Source organism: Cupressus sempervirens, chromosome 3 (genome assembly GCF_028749045.1).
Source record: "Cupressus sempervirens isolate cs-2001-9-10 chromosome 3, ASM2874904v1, whole genome shotgun sequence".
NCBI classification, from domain to species: domain Eukaryota; kingdom Viridiplantae; phylum Streptophyta; class Pinopsida; order Cupressales; family Cupressaceae; genus Cupressus; species Cupressus sempervirens.
The window spans coordinates 342,570,047-342,591,575 of NC_143120.1; positions in this window are offsets into that span (position 1 = coordinate 342,570,047).

Below are 21,529 nucleotides of genomic sequence, written 5' to 3' on the forward strand. Positions count from 1 at the left end.
CGACATGAAAGGCACCAATTTGCAAACTAAGTATGGTCATTTTCAGATCTATTTAATTATTTTTTGAATCTAATAATTCTCTACTTTTTTTAATTTCTATTTTTTTTTAAATTCACCCAATCGAGCTAATAGAGAAAATATTTTGTAGAACTAGACAGTCACATCCCAACCCTGTAATTTTGGAGAATATTCCATTTGGTGGGCATATTCTTTATTTTCTAGGGGTCGATATCAAAATTTAGCTACATTACCTCAACCAAACAGCTACATAAATCTAGCAGACTCACCGAGCAACACAACATTAACAAGCAGCTAGCCCAGCCTACCCATGGCTTTGTTATTTCTTATCCATAGGTCATGCTATATAAACACTCTTTAGAGTGTTGACCCCATGAATGTGGGATTTTGCATAGGAATTTGGTACCCCACAAATTTTTTTCCCAAGACTAGCATTCACAAATTCCAGCCCTATCTATTTAACAGTTTCTGATAGCCTACAAATAAACCTCAGTGATCAAAATTGTTTAAGATGCTTGCTACTCATCTTCCATGTGGTGCTTCCTATTGCCACTTTACATACTAGCCCACCAACTATAAATATAGTCAGCACCTTGCACAGTGCCAAGACATGTGGCCCTCTAATTCAACGGACATGCAGGCATGAAATAGTTAGCAATTGTATGCCAAGTCAGCATCTGAGTCACCTGCATAGTTAGCTCCATATGCCATGATAGTCAGACATGTCATCCTAGTTTGTACCATCTATACAAGGTGATGCCATGCTGATGTCATCAATCTACTGGCCTAAATTTGATAGCTAGCTGACCATCATTCTAGGGAAAAATACAATTATTGCAATGGTCATATGACTATCAAATTTAACCCTTGTTTTTGTTGACGCAACCCCTCTTCAGATTGATTTTTGATTTTGTAGTCTAACTTTGGGAGGCCATATCTTAGTCATCCAGACTCTAAATCAGGTTTTTTTTCTTTTCAAATTGGGTAGAATGTCCTAAACTTTTTAGTGGTATAGCTCTTTTCTATTTTTGGTACATGAATTTGTTAGAAATTGTGTCTTTTGGTGACTATACCTATCTAATCCTACATTTTGTAACTTTGAATGCTCCATACGGGCTCATCTAGACATGAAAATAGGTTTCATTTTTTTAAGTGTGTTATTTTTTGTCTACTTTTCATATCTATAATCAGATTATGGGGTTGTGTGGACAAAAGTGTCACTTTCAAAATTTGGTCCTTTTCTGCATTGTAATACTTGATATATCTTTAGAATTGATGTATATCTAAGATACATTGTAATTTTCTAGTTTTGAACTCCATAAGGAGATTGTAAAAAGGAAAAATCAAAAGTCCACTAAGACCAAAATTGGCAAGTGGCCATTCTAATTGGACTACATTTAAAGTGCCCAAAGCATCTTTCTTCGTAGGGTTTCTTGATTTAGTGAAAAGGAGGGATGTTCTTGGTGTTGTGTTCCTCTTTTTTCTAGTTTTCTTTCATTTAATACATCATGGAAAATTTTAAGTTTCCAAGATTAACTCCACATAACTATGCTACATGGTCCATTAAAATGTGGTGTCATTTAATGCGTAAAGGAGTTTATCAATATGTAGATGATACAGTTTCTCAATATGTAGATGATACACTTCCTAAACCAACAGGTGATCAAGTATCTACCAGTGAAATCACTGATTGGAAAATAATGGATAGGAAATCCTTAGGTGATATTTGTTTGGGGGTTGATGACAAGATCATGTATCAAATTCATAAGTCTTATACATCCAAGGAAGCTTGGGATACCCTCCAAAACGTATATGGGAAAGTGTTTGAAGAGGATTTTTTCAAAATTGAATATGAGCTTGTCTCCTTTGATCCTAAGTCATTTGATTCTATATAGGATTTCATCATTAAGGTGAATGAACTAAGGATGAAGCCTACTGATTATGGGAGTCCTATTAAAGATGATAGATTGATCTATCTCATTCATAAGAAACTACCATCTGAGTACTCCACATTTGTTTCTACTTATAACACCTCAAAGACTACTTTAGGGTTTGCCTATCAAAAAGTCTCTTTTGATGATTATGCTGACTTGTTGGATAAAGAAGAAAAAAACTTGAAATCAATGGAGATTCTCAAATAACCTAAGTCTAAGGTGTTGGTGGCCAATAATGAGGGTTCTCCAAATTTAGTTGGTCAATATTCAAATAAAGGAAAGGGAAAGAATAAGAAATGGAAGAATAAAAAATTAGAGGATGCAAAAAAGACAACACCACAATCAAATCAATAAGGCAAGTCTTCGAATTCAAATAAGAAGGCAGACAATAATGAGGACAAGAAAAAGCATGCTTATTGCAAGAATTTGGGTCCTGAAGAATATGAGTTTTATCATAAAAAAATTGATGAGTTGACCTCTATCATGAAGAAACATAATGTTCTACTACCTAATGCTTACAAGGAGAAAGGGTCTTCATCAAATTCAAAGGGCAAAGGAAAAGCACTCATGGCAAATTCAAATTCTTCAACAAAATGGATTCTTGACTCAAGTGCCTCATTTCATATGGGTTCTTCAAAAGGGGATTTTTTCTTCTTCATTGAAGTAGTCAAAGGTACCACACATCTTTATGGGAGATGATACAAAAATGGAAGTTGAAGGAAAAGGAAATGTAGAGATGGAAAATGGAGAGTTCAAAGATGTTCTCTATATTCCAAACCTAAGTTCAAATCTCCTCTCAATTTACCAAATCACTGACCTTGGAGATGGTCATAAAGTTGAGTTCCTTCCTAACTCTGTAAAAGTACACAGTCTAAAAGATGATTTAGTGGTTGTAGTGGGGAAAGTTAATCATGATAGAAGGTTGTATTCTTTCTCTCACTTTGTGCCCAAGTCTCCTTCACAAGCCTTGTTGACTCAATCCAATTTACACATCCAATTATGGCATGAGTTGTTTAGTTATATTGCCTTCCACTATCTTCAACAAATTTTCTCAAATAAAATGGTCAAACGTCTACCTACAATCAACTTTTCCCAAGGTGACTATTCAACAAGTTTAGTGGATATGCATCTAGAGGAGAAGATACATAAAGGGAAGTCTTTAAGAGCACTAGTTATTCTTCAATTGGTTCACATGGTACTAATAGGTCCTTTTGCAGTGACATCAATCAGCTAGGGTCGTTGCATACTTACTTTCATTGATGATGTTTCAAGGTATACTTGGGTCTAATTTCTTCATCATAAGAATGAAGTGTTGGACAAGTTTCTAGCCTTCAAGAATCATGTTGAATAGAAATCAAGGAAAGCCATCAAAGTTCTAAGGATGGAAAATGAAAGTAGATATGTGAAAAAAAGACTTAAAGACTTTTTTAAAGTTGAGGGAATTGATCTTCAGAATCCACCAGCATTCAATCTGCATATGACCAATGTTGCAGCATTGAGGATCTGCACTCTTAAATCTATGGCAAGTTGTATGATACAAGCCAAGTGTCTAGATCCATCACTTGAATTCAAAGCAATCAGTAGTGCCAATCACATACTTAATAGGTCTCCTCATCCTGCCTTAGATGGAAAGACACCTTTTGAGGCATGGTGTGGTAGAAAACTAGTAGTGACACACTTCAAAGTCTTTGATTGTCCAGCATGGGAAAACATAACTTCCAAGGGATGCAAGGCACTATCACCTAAGTCTTGTACTTTCATCGGATATGAAGACGGTGTAAAGGCATACTGAATCATGGATCCTGAGACGCATGAGATTTTTGTGGAGAAGGATGTCCACTTTGAGGAAAGTTTACCAAGATTATCCTCTAATCCTCTCTAGAATTCATATACTATGGAAAGTGATAGTGACACCAATGATAATGCTTCATCAGATTCAAAAACGTGGGGTTCTATCAACAGATACAACAAGAGGTCACATAATCAATATAGTCCACATGCATATCTTTCCATAGTGATAGGTCCAACAAAGTAGGGTACACCCAGTCTTCTAGCTCTAGCTCTAGAGGATGACTACATAGCAGATATTTCAAGTTTGTTTGTGGATTCACACATTACAGATTTGGAGGACACCATTGATGATGTACATCTTCTCTTTAATGGAGAAGATCCTTCTACAATTGTTGTGAGGGCTCACTCTGACCCTCATGTCCATTCTCTACATGATTGATTTGCATAGGTTGATGTGATTGTGGACACTTATGTATAATAGCTATAGGAGGTCTCTTTATCAGTTGAGGAGACAATACATTCTTTGGGATAGGTTCTTCATTCATCCTTCATAGGGATAGTTGAACATGTTTCAGAGGCATCAGTGATAATCAAGATTATTTCCACACACAATGGAAGCATCTCACTTGTACCTATGGTATTGTTCCTTCCAAAGGGGAGGAACACTATTCTACAGTCCTGGATTAGCTTTTACATCAGAGCACCTATCACTAAACAACACTCTTCATTTGGGAGGGAGACTTCCTTGTCTCTCTTCATCTTCTCTCTTGTGGGGGGGACCTTTTCCTCTTTTGGGATAGTGTTCTTCTCACATTTCTCCATTGCATATACTTGATGTATGTCATAATGGAGGGGTCTTGATTACTCCATCCATTCATGCATCTAGTTGTATCATCTCTCTTTTTGGGGGAGGGTTTTTCCCATGAGGTTTTCCCTCTTTCTCCACTTTGTGAGAGATTTCATTTTATTATGTACATGGGTACCTAACATGGCCTAGTAGCTAGGACCCATTATGCATTTTATCCTAGTTTTTGTAAGCTTAAGGGAATTCCCCTAAGTTGCACTTAAGGGGGGCATTGGTTTAAATAAGTATTTATTATTTACACTTTACTTAAGTTTACTTAGGTTAATCTATTATTTTATTATATTGCATTATTTTATTATTTATTAGGTGAGACACTTAGGAGTTTGTGTACTCTCATGAGTTGTAATGTTGATAACACAGAAGTAAACAAGTCTAATTTAGCACATGGTGTCTACAACATTAATTTGTGTGCTACACCATTATAGGCTTATCCTCACATCATCACACTTACTCCCATGCTTAATGGAGGATAAACCATATCTACTGGACATGTGCCTCGTTGTATGAGTTATCATGTTGCTAACTTCTATGCATTCTAGAAGCCTTCCAAAGGCCTTTATATACAGGCACTCCTTGTGTACTTTCATATAGAATATTGAATGAATAAATCATCATTTTGATCATACTCTCTTTGGTCTACTATTGTGCTTGTATTTGAGATCCTTGGTCATGGGTGAATTCTGCCCTAAGGAAAATTCTTACAAATAGAAATCAATGTATATCATACATTATGACAACACCAGCACCATAAATATGTCCAAGAATCTAGTGTTGCATTCAAGGACTAAGCACATTTCTATCAAGTATCAAATTAGAGTATGTGAGCACTAAAGAGTAGATTGCAGATATATTCACTAAGTCTCCTCCCAAATAGACTTTTGACTATTTGTGAGGTATGCTTGGGGTTATGCCCCTTCCTACATTAGAGTAAAAGATGCAAAAGTGCATTAGTTTAGTGTAACAGAGCACCATTGTTGTTTGGATTGGATGTTGATGCTTCCTATATGGGGGAGTAGCTATGATGGACAAAGTCATCTAGGACTCTTGTTAGATATCATTTTGAATAGTGCCTTTTGAAACTTGAGCTAAGTAACAATCAGTTATTGCAAAATTTGATGCAATAAAGTTGGTTGTTGAAACCTTTAACATTGATGTCAATGGGGGAGATGTTTGGCATGAAAAAAAGAATGGAGAATAGCATGTACAACATGAGAGTTGGAGAAGTTTGGCATGAGTATAGTAATTTTAGAAGAAGCATAGCATCAAATAATAGTTTCACAAAAAGAACATTGAGGTATATCAATGGGGGAGAATGATTGATGAAGAGAACTTGAAAAGTATGATGAACAGTCTTTTTGTTGGTATTCTTGGAACTAGATATTCTCCATCTATGTTGACATCAATGCCAAAGGGGGAGATTGTTGTAGGATTGTTGGAAGCATGAATTCTGATGATATTCATATAGGGGAGTATTGTAGATATGTTACTATGATGGTATGTTACATTCATGATTGTGTTTTTCATTAATGTCAACGTAGCAATTTTTTGTGGTATCTAGCAGAAGAACAATAGAAAGAACAAGTTGGTACAGATGGCTAGTTAAGAATTCTAACTATCTAAGGTAATGGGAGATACTTATGATTATTTAGTATTTGTAGTTAACATCAGAAGAAGAAATGATAAGTCTGGAAGAAGTTATGTAAGTTTTGGTGATGTTTGTTCTGAGATAGAGTTTATAGAGGCATGTTCTGGTAAACTTGTTATATCTCTTAGTAGAGTTGTTATTCTAAGAATTGAGGTTGAAGATATGAAGAAGACATATTGGTGATAACATGGCTAAGATTGCTCATTATAATGTAGCATGTATAGAAAGATATTCAAGTTGCAAAGTGGAAGATTAATGTTATCACTAAGTGTAATGTGTTCTTAATGTGGTCCTCTAGTGATTAATTGAGAAGGTCTAACAGTTGACTCAAGGAATTGTATTATGGACTTAGTATAAATGAAGGAAATTTTCCTTTATCATATGGCATGGTTATGATTGATGATAATTAGTAGTAAGAGTAAAACACAAAGTTGAGACAAGTAGTGCAGAAGTGAAGGAAAATTCATTGCCAAGGTTTTGCTGAGTGATCAAAGGTTTGATATTTGGATAAAAGTTTTGTGACCTAGTCTACAAGGTATGGTAGTGATTGGTTTGGTTGATAAAACAAAGGAAAGAATAACATAATAGTAAATTACTTGTTTGAGCAGTGAGCTCTTCTTGTAGTTGAAATTTCATGTTTGGGTAGTGGACTCATCTTGCATACATTATACTACAACTCCTAACATTATTGGCACAACTTCTAATAGCGTTAGAATCTCCTAACTAGGATTCAAAGTCTCCTAATAGGGAATCTATGTACTAAATGTTGTAATAGACTCCTAACAGGGTCCATCCACTAACAAGGAATATTTATATTAGTTCATCATCTAGTGGGCACATTCCCACTAGGGTTTTCCCTCTGATTAAGGGTTTCACTAGTCAATATATCTGGTGTAATTATCTATGTGCATCCTATTATGGTTTTTGTTTACTTTGGTTGAATGGTTAAGTCTATTTAAAGAAGATAAATGTATTAATTGTTGGATAATTGTTTCACCCCCTCCTCCACTCAGTTATCTTGGTGGACTATTGTTTCTTACATAATTTAATGATTAGTTAAAATTCCTCATGGAGGATTAGCCTTGAGTGATGATATAAAAGTTCAATGTGATGAAAATGAAGGCTTAGTTCTTTATTCTATGTTTCTTTTTGATAGATTCACTATTAGTTGCTTTAGCAACCTTGGTTTTTTCCAATCATCTATTGTGGTAGGTTTTATTAGTCTCTCAAAACTTTTTTGGTTTGGTCCTATGATGTAGATAAAAAAAATTAATGGAATTTCTTTATTATGGTTAATATTTTTATGGTGTCTGTGGATAGTAAGCTCTCTCTCTCTCTCTCTCTCTCTCTCTCTCTATATATATATATATATATATATATATATATGGTGTGCTTAGTTTATCTAGAGGTGTTCTTTATGGAGTGTATTTATGTTGCTAACATCATTCCTTTATTTTTTATATTAAGTAGTTAATGTTTGACATAGCAGATGGTAGGAGAGGTAAGTGGAATAAACCTAACTTAAACCTAGTAACACCCTGCTAAGAGTACACATAGAATCCAAATATAAAATTATAGTAAGGAGACCACTAAATTCAAATATTTACTGATTGATTTGAAAAAAAACTAAAACCAACATGGCTGACTGTGAGGCCTTCCAGGTTGCAACCTTATACAATTAATTTCAACATCAAAACTTAAAAGTGTAGTCTTATTCTACCTCTAAAATCATGAAACTCAATGCTACTATCAAACTTCTCTCATTCTTGCTTTCCTACATAAAATCCAAATTCTTATATAGCCAACTAGACCACAAGTCACCCAGTCAGAAATTTAATTACAATAAAGGTCTGATCTTGGAGATGTAGGCATCAATTGTTCATGTGCTCTTAAGGAGAGATCCAAACACATGTTAGGATTCAGCTGCCAACTACTCAAGATGCTACATCATCATAGGAAATCACATCAATAGAAGCAACATGCCTCATAGGATGAAAGTAGCAAGGAGCATAGACTGCAAAGAGTGACATTGAACTCAAGAAATATGGCATATCAACCTTTGCGCTTTTAGGATAAGAACTAAAATTATGCCATGAATAATGTGCTAACTACACATAGCACACAACTCAAGGTAAAAACAACTACACCACAAACAAAAATTAGGTATAGATCACAAGAAATATTTTTGGGTGATGCAAAATTTCTCATTGACCCAAGATGCTCCTGCATCAGACACCAGGGGTAAGTGAAGAACTGATGTCCACATCAGAGGACCCTGGTGCTCTAAACTAAATCATAAAGATCCAAATTTGATTTTTTTATCCATGAACTATCTCCATCTAGTTTATCTTTTCATTGAACAAGGCATTCCATGTAGTCTTTCCTCTGGTACACTTTCTTATTGTGCTATCCAAAAAAAATCAATGATGTCATCCTTCTTCTAAGGATAATCAAGGTTATCTTTTAACTTCTCATCTACTTCAAATTATTGATAGACATGTACAATATTGAATATAGGTGAAATATCCATATCTCTAGGTAATTCAACTTCAAAATAATTTCCACTATCAAACTTCCTTAGAGCCTTACAAGGACCAAATTTCTCTATCTTTAGGTTACTATAAGTACTAACTAGGAATTTTTTATTCTTCAAATGAACCATCACTTAATCTCCAACCTCAAAATAATTACTTCTTCTTCCTTTATCTTCTCTCAATTTATATCCAAGGTTACTACCCTTTAGATTCTTTCTCACTTCATCATGTAAAGCCTTCATGAAATCTATAAATTCCTCTACTTCAACACTTCTTTTTACCATAGTAATCAAATACCTTAATCTAGTACATCCTATATGATTCAATCCATTAACAATCTCAAATGGTGTCTTCTTGGTGCTTCTATTCACATAACTATTATATGTGAACTTTGTTTGTGCTAAAATCATATCCCCATTAGCATATTTCCAATTGAATATCTCAACAAGTTACCCAAACTTCTATTCACAACCTTAGTTTGTCCATCTATGTGCGGTTGAAATGTAGAATTGAAATCCAACTCTATATCCATTTTCCTCCAAAGTCTTCATTAAAAATAACCAGTAAATTTGGTATCTCTGTCTAAAATAATAGTTTTACGAAAACCATGAAATATTAGTATCTCCTTGAAGAATAATTCAGCCACATATACTACATCAAATGTCTTCTTACAAGATATAAAATGAGCTATTTTTTAAAATCTATCTACTAATACTAGAATAGAATCATTACCTCTCCAATTTCTAGGTAAACCAAGAAAAAATTTCATATTGATATCCTCCCAAGGTTTATTAGGTATAGGAAATGGAGAATACAATCCCAAATTCTAACTAACTCCTTTTGTTGTTTGATAAATTCTACAACTTCTAACCATCCTTGGTACATCCTTATAAATATGAGGCCATAATAACCTATCATAAATGCACTTCATTGTCTTATCAATTTCAAAATATTTAGAAAGTCCTCCACTATGGTTCTCCTTCATGTTGTTATCTTTCATAGATCCTCTAGGTATGCAAAACTAAGTTTCCTTGAACAACATGTCTTGTTGAATGAAATAATTAGTCCACTTATTCTCACTCATCAACTGGTTCTTACAAGATTTCCAAGGTTCTACAAAATTAGGATCAATTTCATACAAATTTATTAAATCATCAAAACCAAGTATCTTAACTCTCATTTCTATCAGAAATTTTTTTCTTCTTCTCAAATCAGCAACAACTTTATTTGACTATCCACTTTTATGTTTCAACACAAAGGACTAAATCTAAAAATACTCAACCCACTTCATTCATCTCTGACTCAAATTTTCCTAACTTCCCAAACACTATAAAGCTTTATGGTCAAGGAATAACACAAAATATTTAGGCATCAAGTAATGTCTCCACTTCTTCAAAGCTTGAATAATAGCAGAATATTTCTAACCATAAACTGAATATCATTTCTTAGAAGCATTCAAATTCTCACTATAGAAAGCTTTTGGTCTTCTTTTGTGACTGAAAACAACTCCAATGGCACTTCCACTAGCATAAAAATTAACTTGAAAAACTTTACTAAAATTAGGAAAATCATTTGTAAACAAGTCTACTACTCTATATTTCAATGTTCCAAAACTCTTATGTGCTCCATGTGTCCACTTGAAATCATTTTTTGCCCTATCATAGTTTTTGTCATAACATTACATATTGAACTGAAATTCCTTAGAAGATTCCTATAGAAACTTGTCAATCCATGAAATCATTTAACTTTTTCAACATTCTGAGGTGTAGAAAAATCAAGAATAGAAATTACCTTTTCAGGATCCATCTTCAAACCATTAGCTAAAATGACAAAACCAAGATACATAATTTCCTCCTTCATGAATGAATATTTCTTCAAATTAATCAACAATTGCCTCCTTCAATATTTGTAATACTTGTCTAATATGTTTAGGGTGTTCTTCTTTAGTCTTACTGAATATTAAAATTTCATCAAGATATACAATCACAAATATACCCAAGAATCACTTCAAAACTTCATTCATCAGCCTCATGAAAGTACTAGCTATGTTAGTTAAACCAAAAGGCATAACCAACCATTCATATAAACCTTCATTATTCTTAAAAGAAGTCTTACATTTATCTTCTTTACTAATTCTAATCAAATGATAGCCACTTATCAAATCAATCTTTATAAAATACTTTTCTCCACTCAAATAATCCATTATATCATCCATCCTAGGCAAGGGAAACATAAATTTCACTATGATCTTATTAATGGCTCTAGAATCACTACACATTCTCCATTCTCCATTCTTCTTGGGTGCTAATATAGTAGGTACAACACAAGGACTCAAACTCTCTCTAATCAAACCCTTTTCAAGCAATTCTTGCACTTGTCTATTCAATTTAGTATTCTTAGCAGGTGTCAATCTATGCAGTACTTTATAAGGAAAACTACATCCAAGTATTAAATCCATGCAGTGACTAATACATCTCATAGGAAGTAAACCATTAGGTACATTATCAAAATAAATGTCTGGAAACTTCACCAAAAAATATCCAGTCTTAGATGCATGTTCTAGTTGATCTTGTTTCTCAAATTTTTCTAGGAATCAAAGAAAAACAAAAACATTTTTTTTACATAGCTTTAGCAAATACTTTTCCTTCAACCAAATATACTCTAATTGTGGTACAATGATTCTCATCAAGATTTTCTAGCAAAGAAAACAAAATTTTCTTCTTTCCATCAACCCAAATAGTATAGTGATTCAATCTACCATCATGCAAAGCTTTTCTATCATACTACCAAAATCTACCCAATAGAACATGACAATAATCTATAGGAATAATACCACACAATACTTCATCATGATAATTCCCAATTTTGAACTTAACAAAGTATTTCTCACTTACAAGTAATTTATGCTCCTTCTGAATCCAAGCAACATGATAAGGTTTAGGATGTATCAATCTTCACAACTTAAACTTGTTAACCAACTGATTAGATGCCAAATTATCATAACTTCCACTATCAATGATTATCTTGCAACATTTCATAGCAATCTTTCACTTGGTCTTGAATAAATTTCTTCTTAAATTAGGTTCTTCATCGGCTTCCTCATTCCAAAAAACTCTTCTTATCATCTAGTTCTCACCATGTTCAAGTTCATTAGGTGTTTCAACAACATCTTCACAATCCAATGTATTTATGATGCTATCTCCAATCTTCATACTATAATTATTACATTCAACAACTCTATGTCCTCCATATTTCAAACAAGTACCCTTAAAATAATATCTCATTTCTCTCTTACCACCATTATTATTCCTAGAGTAACTAGCATAGCTACGTCTTGTGTAATTACCTCTTTTTTAAGTGGGTTCTTCTTTCCATTCTATCTTTCCTTTATCTTGCATTACTCTATCATATTTTCTACTATCTTGATAAGTTATGTCTCTACCTCTTTTAAATCTTCCACCTCTACCTCTATCTTTAATCATGTTTCTTCACCAACTTATCCATCTTAGAGATTCAATCCAATACTACATTAGTCATAGGTCTTCCATCATAGCAAGAAACTTCAACAGTAGAACTAGAACTTTCCCTGGACAAGACTCTAAGAATTTTGTCCTCATCTTGTTCCACCTCAAGTTCAAAGTTAGGATTAGATGTTGTTTCTTCATCATCACTAACATCCTTAAGATCTACACCTCTTCTTTGGATTGTCTCCATGACTTCAAGTCTCATTGAAATCTACCTTAACATGTCAATTATAACATTGTTTGCATTTTCTCTACCTTAAACCATTTTAACAATGCTTCCTACAAGATCATAACCTTCTGCAAGTTATAATTCAAATTTCAGATTGTTCACCCTACAACCAATCCAATTAAGGTTTTCCAATGATCCAACTCACAAGAAAGAACTATTAGAAATTTATTCAATGCTCCCCTTGGGATTTGTGACAAGGGCTTAACTACCTCCTATGTACTATAAGTTGAGTGGTTGTATCAAAAATTGATAGATCGGTATTTTGGTGCAATGGCAACCCCACTCTAATAATTGGTATTAGAGTAAAATTACTTAGAAGAGGCTTAACAGCTTGAGTAAGATCCCTATGGATATGGAACAGTTGATGAAGAACCTTGAAGAGGCACTTCAGCAAATTGATCATCTTGTTGAAGAAAGAGATAAGGTGAAAGATTGATATGAAGAGTCCAAAGTATACATTGGACAATTGAAGGACAAGATTGAACATTTCAAATCCAAGTTTGAATCAACTAAATCTGAAATTGGTGATGATGAATATTCAAAACTAAAAATAGAGTACAAGATATTGAAGCATGAATTGAATATTACCAATCTAAAGTTCAGTTTGAGGAATGATCTAAGAAAAGTTGAATCTAAGTTGAAGATTGAAAATTTAGATCTTAGAGCGGATCTAGAGAAGTTGGCATCTGAGTTTGAAGCATAAAAAGAAGATCATGAAGAACTTCAAAAGTACAACACTATTGTGAAAGGTGAACTAACTCAAAGTAAGGTACATCTTGAAAATTTTTATTCTAGGAAAGAAAAGTTTGATGAATCAATGTCAATAACTTCAAAAATCTATATGGAATATATGGAAAAGTGATTGTACAAATAAGTCATTTAACCATGTTATGAATTTTTATTGTCATAATTATCATGGTATGGGTCATAAAGAAACTAATTTTAAGAAGCCTAAATATGATAATGATAGAATAAATAGTAGAATTTTTGGACACGTAGCCTAGAATTGTCAAGCACCTATTGACCAACATAATCCTAGAAGTAGAACCCTAGTATGTTAGTTATGCAACAACTTTGGACATACAACAAAGTACTATAGAATGGATAGAAGGAACAATGGAAGGAACTTTGGGAATGATAGAAGGAATCATGAAAGAATCTTTAGAAACAAAAGCAAAAATGGAAGTAACTTCAAGAATGACCAAAGGAATCACGAAAGAAACTTTGATGATAGAAGCAAAAATGGAAGAAACTTTAGAAATGATAGAAGGAATCATGAAAGAAACTCTGGAACTAAGAAAGGCAATGAAGATCAAATGACTGTAGTTAGTGAACTTTGAGAAGAACTTAATGAGGTATTTTTTAAAGTATTATGTATTTCAGAGGAAAAGTTAGATGATGATGAGATAGAAAAATTAAAGTCAGCAATCGAATTTGATTCAACCAAGTTGAATTGAGCTTGTTCATAGCACCAAAATCTAAAACTTCATTTAGATATCAAAATACGAGTAGCAAGGTTGAGAGAAGATGTATCTTGATGAGTTTAGATGGTAGCTAAGCTCTCTTGCAATTTGAAGCTTATTGTAACAAGTTACGAAGGAAATAAAAGTTACTATTACAATAGAGAAAGTTTATTTTGTGATAGAAGATGAAATCTATGTTTCTACAAGAAATTTCATGGACAAAAATTTTGTCGAGCATTCTCATGATGAAAGGAAGCTATGGTGAACCTCAGATAGCATTTGAAGATCGAATAGAAGATCTTGAGTAGATATTTGATTTTAGAGTGAAATTAACAACTTTTTTGAGTTAGCAAAGTACACAATTAATGAAATTTCTAGCTAAATAAATGGAGTACAAACTTGATTATTTCTATATTGTGATTATCTCAAAATCTTAGAGCACCCAGAAGAGAATTAACAAAGTAATTTCAAGCAAAGCCATACTTTGAGAAAAAGGTATTTTATCATTTCCTACACAAAAATTCTTCATTAAAATTCTATTTGGTGTAAACATGGATATTTCTATAGTTTAGAATATTGAGAATGTTGGGAGACCCAAATTAAAGGTTGTTCATGTGAAAACCCTGGAGGAAAACCCTAATTTGGTCTTATCAATCACTCCAAACAACATAGTTTTCTTGGAAGATGTAGGAAGCTACCTATAGAGTAAGTATGAATCTATTGGAAGTGAGTTTATGAACAAAGATATAGAAATTTTTTTCAATCATGATATGACTATTAAGCCTAGATATGAGTATTTAAAGGATTTAGACTTGGGTGGATATCACTTTTACCACGAACCTGATACTAAAGAGTGGACCCATATTATATTAAGAAGAATTCATAATGGAAAGATTTGGGTGGGAGAAGATGTAGTTGACATCTCTGCCAACCTTATTCATGAGGTCACTAGTCTTAGAAAACAAGGCAGTGTACCTATTGGTGAGAAACTAGTTAAGAAAAAGGTTGAGATTTATACTAAGGCAATTTACAATGGTAAGGCAATGGTGATTAGCATCATCAAACAACATGATATAAGATTCTTGAGTAGAATCATTGCATATTCTATTTGTGCAAGTTCTAAGAGTGATGATTTCTTAGTAGATTTTATCTATGTAGCCTATAAGATTTGTGTTGAGAAGGAGCAAGTAAATTTAAGTGAGATTCTAAGAGTACAACTCCTTGAGAATTTGGAGAAGTTTAAGAGAAATAAGAATGGTGTATTCAGATTCCAATCTTTGATTAATTATATTTTCTTTCATATACTTATAAGATTTTTGTTTTTATTAGTTACTGATATTATGAGCAATGAAACATGCACTATGGACAAGATAATAGATGTGTGCAGAAGGCATCTTGCAGAGAAAATCTTAGACAACATGAATCTTATTATGAGAATATTTTAGAAAGAGATGAAATAGAGATTCAGAATTGCCCATGAAATTTTTGACAAATTTAAGAATGATATATGTTTTATGGTGGATATAGACCTAACTTATATTGAAACAATTGAACCTTGGGGAACATTTCTTGAGCCCTTAAGTTATGAGTTAAGTGATGTTATAGCTATTCATTATATTGATTTATTGTTGAAATCTAATATAGATCAAGCATCATACAAATTTGGAACATATGAGGAGATAACTCAATTAGCTTACCAGGAATCATTAGAGAAGGCATCTCATAAGAACATTGCAACTATAACGAAGAAAGCACTATTTGAGGCCGGTACGTTAGAAGAAGGATCATAGGCAGTTAGACAAGCAATCTCTAGATTAAAATAAACTGATGAACAAGGTGTAATGTATGTGACACCTTTGTCATCTATCCAAGTATCTAATGTATCTATTGTAGAAACTCCTACAGAACAGAGCATTCCATATGTTATTGTATCAACCAAACAAAAAAGTGGATCTAAAAGGCAGTCAAAAAGAGTTAAGTAGCAAGCTACTAGACTAGAAAAATGAAAGAAGACATTGTTGACACTTAAAGATTCTAGTGATGATGAAGAAGAAGAGGAAAAAGAAGACAAAAAACCAAAAAAGGTTATTGTTTCCAAGCACCCAACAAATAAAACAAGGCAACCCTAGAAACCTAAGATAGAGAAGATTTACACGACCATTGTTAATGAAGGAAAAAAATTTATAGATGAATAAGTTTTGTGATTTGTATAATGATATTGACAAAGATCAAATTGATATATCTACTATGAGATATATGATTCTTAATAACTTGAAACTTGAAGGCATTAAAGGTTTTGTCAATCGGGAAGTCTTTTACAGACTTATAGAAAAGAAGGCACTAGTTCAAGAAGATATGGAACTTTGGAAATCTATGATAAGAAATATGAGCAATACTAAAGATGAAGAAGAAGTAAAGAAATTGATGGGTAAGCTAGCACCCTATCTATGGAAAAAAATGAGGCCAGTTCTATTTATGGGCAGTGATAAGGATGTAATACAAAGTGAAACTATTGCAGCTATCAATAAAATGATGATTGACGTAGAGAAATCTCCTACCATAGCAGAAAAAACCTTGGAAGTATTAATAAGTGGTCATACTATACAAATTGATCAAACAAATGTTATAGTCAACATTTATTATAACCCTTTTGTAAGCTATGATAAGCCTAAGCCCCTTTCCAAAGATATTTAGGATTAGTTGAGACTAATTGAAGAACAAAAAAGACAACTAGTAGAAGAGAAGAAGATTGAAGAAGCCAAGCTAAAATTGATTAAAGAGGAAAAGAAGCAAAAAGAAGAATAAAAGAGGAGAGAAGAAGAAAAAGAAAAGAAAGAGAGGAGAAGGAAGAAGAAGAGAGAAAATATAAGAAGGTGTTAGAGAAGAAACAAGAGGAAGATAAGGTGAAAGCATCTAGCTCATCCACTCCTATATCTCTTTTCGACCTCATAGGTGATGATTACGATCAATCCAGTTTCATCTCATCCTTGACAAAATTGATTGAGAAGAATAAAAAAGTCAAAATTTTATAGACAGCATTAGTAGAGGTGACTAACAGATTGTATGTAACACTCTCACAACCAAGCATACAAAAGTAGACCTTGAACAGAGAGCTCAAGAAGCTGTAAGATCATTTGATGATGAGTTTACAAATTTATTGGATGTTGTTGAATCTAAGGCTCAAATTTCACATCATGCTAATCTTTTTAGCAACATTTTCCAAAACATTCAAAATGATTTGATGAGTCTTGATACTTGTATCAAGGAACTCCGAAGATGTCAATAAGTTGGCAAGGTATTATACATCAAGTGTAATTTATCTCATAAGTTGACCAAAGGTTTGGATAGCAAGATTCAAGGGAAGCCAAGTGAGTTGGACGCTCTAACTAGTCAGATACAACAACCTTCTTATAGAGTTGAAGAGTTTGAAGGACAAGTTGTCAGTGTTCACACAGACATCAAGAAACTAGTACTTGAAAATAGTAGATTTTGAGAAGTCAATCAAAATTCAAAGAGACTATTGCTCTAAAGATATCAGCTATTAAGAGATAGTTGGAAGAATGTGTCGAATTGAAGGACACTGATGCCAATTTCAACTATTCCAACCTTAATGCAATTGAGAATGCATCATATGCCTTATGTGCAATGCTCACTACTACTGAAGCAACTAAGGATTCATGGGAGAAAGGTATGAATAATTTGAAGGAAATTTTTGATGATTTTATGAAGATAATAGCAGCTTGAGGTAGCAAGACATAAATTTTGACAAGATTTTGAAAAAATTTTATAGATTTTTTCAACTTTCTGACCTTTTTCATTGATGTCAAAGGAGGATAAGTATAGAAGAAAATTGTGTAGTAAATTAGAAGTGTAGAAGAAATTTTGTAGTAAGATGTGTATGTAGTAATCATATAAAAAGAAGGAACATTTGTAATATGAAGTATATGTAATGTAATAGATGTTATGTATTGTAAGTTTTGGTAAAGTTTTGTCACTTAGCCAATTTTTCTTATTTTATCGCCATGAATGCCAAAGAGGGAGTTTGTTGAAAATTGGCTATATGTAGTGATGTAATTATTGTCAATAATGGAAACACATCATGTATATGTTGTAGAAAACCTTAGAAATAAAGATACTTATCTTTTGGTACTTAGAAAATTGTCGAAGTATGAAACTAGTTTATAGTAGTGTATTTTTTTGATGTATAACTTTTTTATATGATGTTGTCTTAGAGAGAGAGGTTAGATGGAAGTAGTATACATATTGATGATGATGTGTATAACCTCAGACATTAGTACGAATTGTACCAAAAAGAGATATTCACAATTTACTAGTGAACAAAATAGCAAAATTAAAGGTAAAGGAATTATTTTGTTTACAAAATAATTACTTGTCCAATTAGGGCCATCATCCTAGATGTTTATACTAAGTAGGAAAAGTATATTTTGGTCTTAGATGACAGAGAAAAAAATTGTGAAAATGCATGGTATTTATGCAAAGAATATCTTGCAAGATTAAGTGTGCAAGTAATATGTATTGTAATGTGATAAAGTTATATGCAAACTCTTTAGTTACTTGTTTGGGTAGTGAGAGCTTCTTGTAATTGAAAGTGCATGTTTAGGTAGTGATATCTTCTTGCATCCTTTGTACTTCAACTCCTAACAAGGTTGGAATCTCTTAACATGGACTCAAAATCTCCTAATAGGGACTCCTATGTACTAAATGATTTTATAAACTCCTAACAGGGTTCATTTTCTAACAAGGAACATTTATATTATTACATAATCTAGTGGGTATCATCCCCATTGGGGTTTTCCCTTGGCCAAGGTTTCCCTAGTTACCAAAATATGGTGTTATGAGTTCTCTTTATGCATGGTTATTATTACCGTTCAACATTACTTGTTCACTTTCTTATGCATGGTTCAAAGTAAAAAATAATATCTAGTTAGCAACAAAAGTTTTTAGAATATTGATTCACCCCCCACCCCCCTCCCTCTCCCCTCACAGTATTCCCTATTTCTAAAACTTGGTATCAGAGATTGGTCATAGGTATAAATCCTCAGACCCTTGGATAATGTTGAGGGGATGATTGTTAGAAATTTATTCAACACTCCCCTCAAGATTTGTGACAAGTGCTTAACCACCTCTTGTGTACTATAAATTGAGTGGTTGTATCGGACATTGATAGATTGATCTTTTGGTGCAACAACAACCCCACTCTAACAAGAACTCAAGCCCAAATACCAACTGATGCAAGGGATGGTAGGAGAAGTGGAATAAACCCAAATCAAACCTAATAACATCTTGCTAATAATACACATAGAAGCCAAATACAAAATTGCAGTAAAGAAACCATTGAATTCAAATATTTACTAATTGATTTGACAAAACAACATAAACCAACATGCATGGTTGTGAGGCCTTCATAGCCTTAAACAATGAATTTCAATATCATAATTCAAATGTGTGGTTGTATTTCACCTTCTACAAATATGCGACTTCATGCTACTATCCTACTTCTCCCATGCTTACTTTCCTACATCAAATCCAAGTTCTTGTATAGCCATCTAGACCACAAGTCTACTAGTCAAGCATTTAATTACAATAAAGGTTTAGTCTTGGAGATGTAAACCATAACCCAAGAAATGGGCATCAATTATTCATGTGCTTTTAAGGATATGTCCAAACACATGCTAGGAGTTAGCTCCTAGCTATGCAAGATGCCTCATCATCATAAGAAAAATGTGCCAATAGAAACAATATGACTCGCAAGATGAAAAAAACAAGTAAAGACCAAAAAGAATGACATAGAACTTGAGAAATATGACATATAATTCTTTGTGCTCTTAGGATAAGGACTCAAATTGAGCCCTGAACAATGTTCTAAGTGTGCATGGAACACAAATCAAGGTAGCAATGACTATACTACAAACAAAAAAAAAGAAACAGAGCAAGAACAAATTTTTTTGGGTGATGCAAGATTTCTCATTGACACCAAGATGCTCATGTATCAAATTTTTTGTATAGTTTTTTATTAATGTTATTAGAGTGCTATGTAATGCCCTACCTAGAGATCCTTGGAACAAGGATGAAATACAAGCCAACAAATTTATTTTTTACAAGTATGAATGCACATGACAACATCATATAGGGATCACATAGATTGCAATGGAAGACTTCACCAACAATCTAAGAAACCAAAGAATCCCCAAACACCACTATCGAACAAAATGACTGACAATGGGAGATGCATAACTGAGTATAAATCGAAACATTATGAATACAAAATGTGACTCCAAAGGATTGAATAACACCTAAGAGGGTACCCAAAATGCTTCCCAAAAAGTTCAGATCAAACCAAAAAGTGCCCGCTGCCCACTCGCATAGGTCTTGCAAAAATATAGGCAATACTTTAATATAGCACTGGAAAGTATCACACGACATTCCTAAAGAAGAAGGGTGACACTTTCAGGAATTAGGGGATACTTCTCTTGAAGGTGTGTGATACTTTAAGGGTATCATACAACAATTCTAAAAAGGAGGTGTAATACTGGAAAGTATCGCATGATACTTCTCCAAGAGGCATGTGATAGAATCAGGGGATGCACGATACAATTTCAATAGGCGTGTGATACAATATTGTATCACACCATGCTGATAAATGGTTTCCCAAGAAACTCAAGAAACACTTAAAGACAAACAACAAACTAAAACTAAGTTTAGAACCTCCACAACGGGGAGTACTGGATCCACATAGATCGAGGAGCCAACACTTGAGTGCATAAACAACAAGATGTCATGATCAAGAAGGAGAAACATCTATCCATCTAAAACTATAGAGGTAAAAGAACATACTAAAAGTGAAATCACAGTGAACAAAAGTAACATCGCAATGTATAGAAATAACATCACAATAACTGAACAACCAAACTAAGTATGTGATTCCTCCCAACCATCAATAGCATCATAAGACTATCATGGGTCCTAGCCATCCCCATGTGTAACATCCCAAGCCACTAATCAGATCGTCAGTACTATTGTAATAGGGATGTCACTACTAAAACATGCTACAATATAAGCATAAGGAAATCTAACATGCTAGTAATAAAGCATAAGATAATCTTACAAGTAGATAACATCACCTATTACATGCTAATCATCATAATAAGGAAATTTAACATGCTAAACCAATAAGTAATAGATAATCCAATACAACAATTCACATCATCTAGTCATATGCTAAACATCATAATATGGGAATGCATCAAATAAACTAACATCATCTAAACATGATATACAAGCATTCCAATGAAAACATAAATCACAAAAAATCATACTCCAAAACCTGAAGTACCAAGTGAAAACATCCAGTAATGGTCATACTAGGAAAAAACACTGTCTCTGTACACTGGTCTCTAGCATGGTGTAGGTAGCCACACCTCCCAACCATGTGGCACCCATAGGTCCACACCTGTCATGCTGATGGAGATAATGATCCAACCACAAACACACAAAAACAACATCCA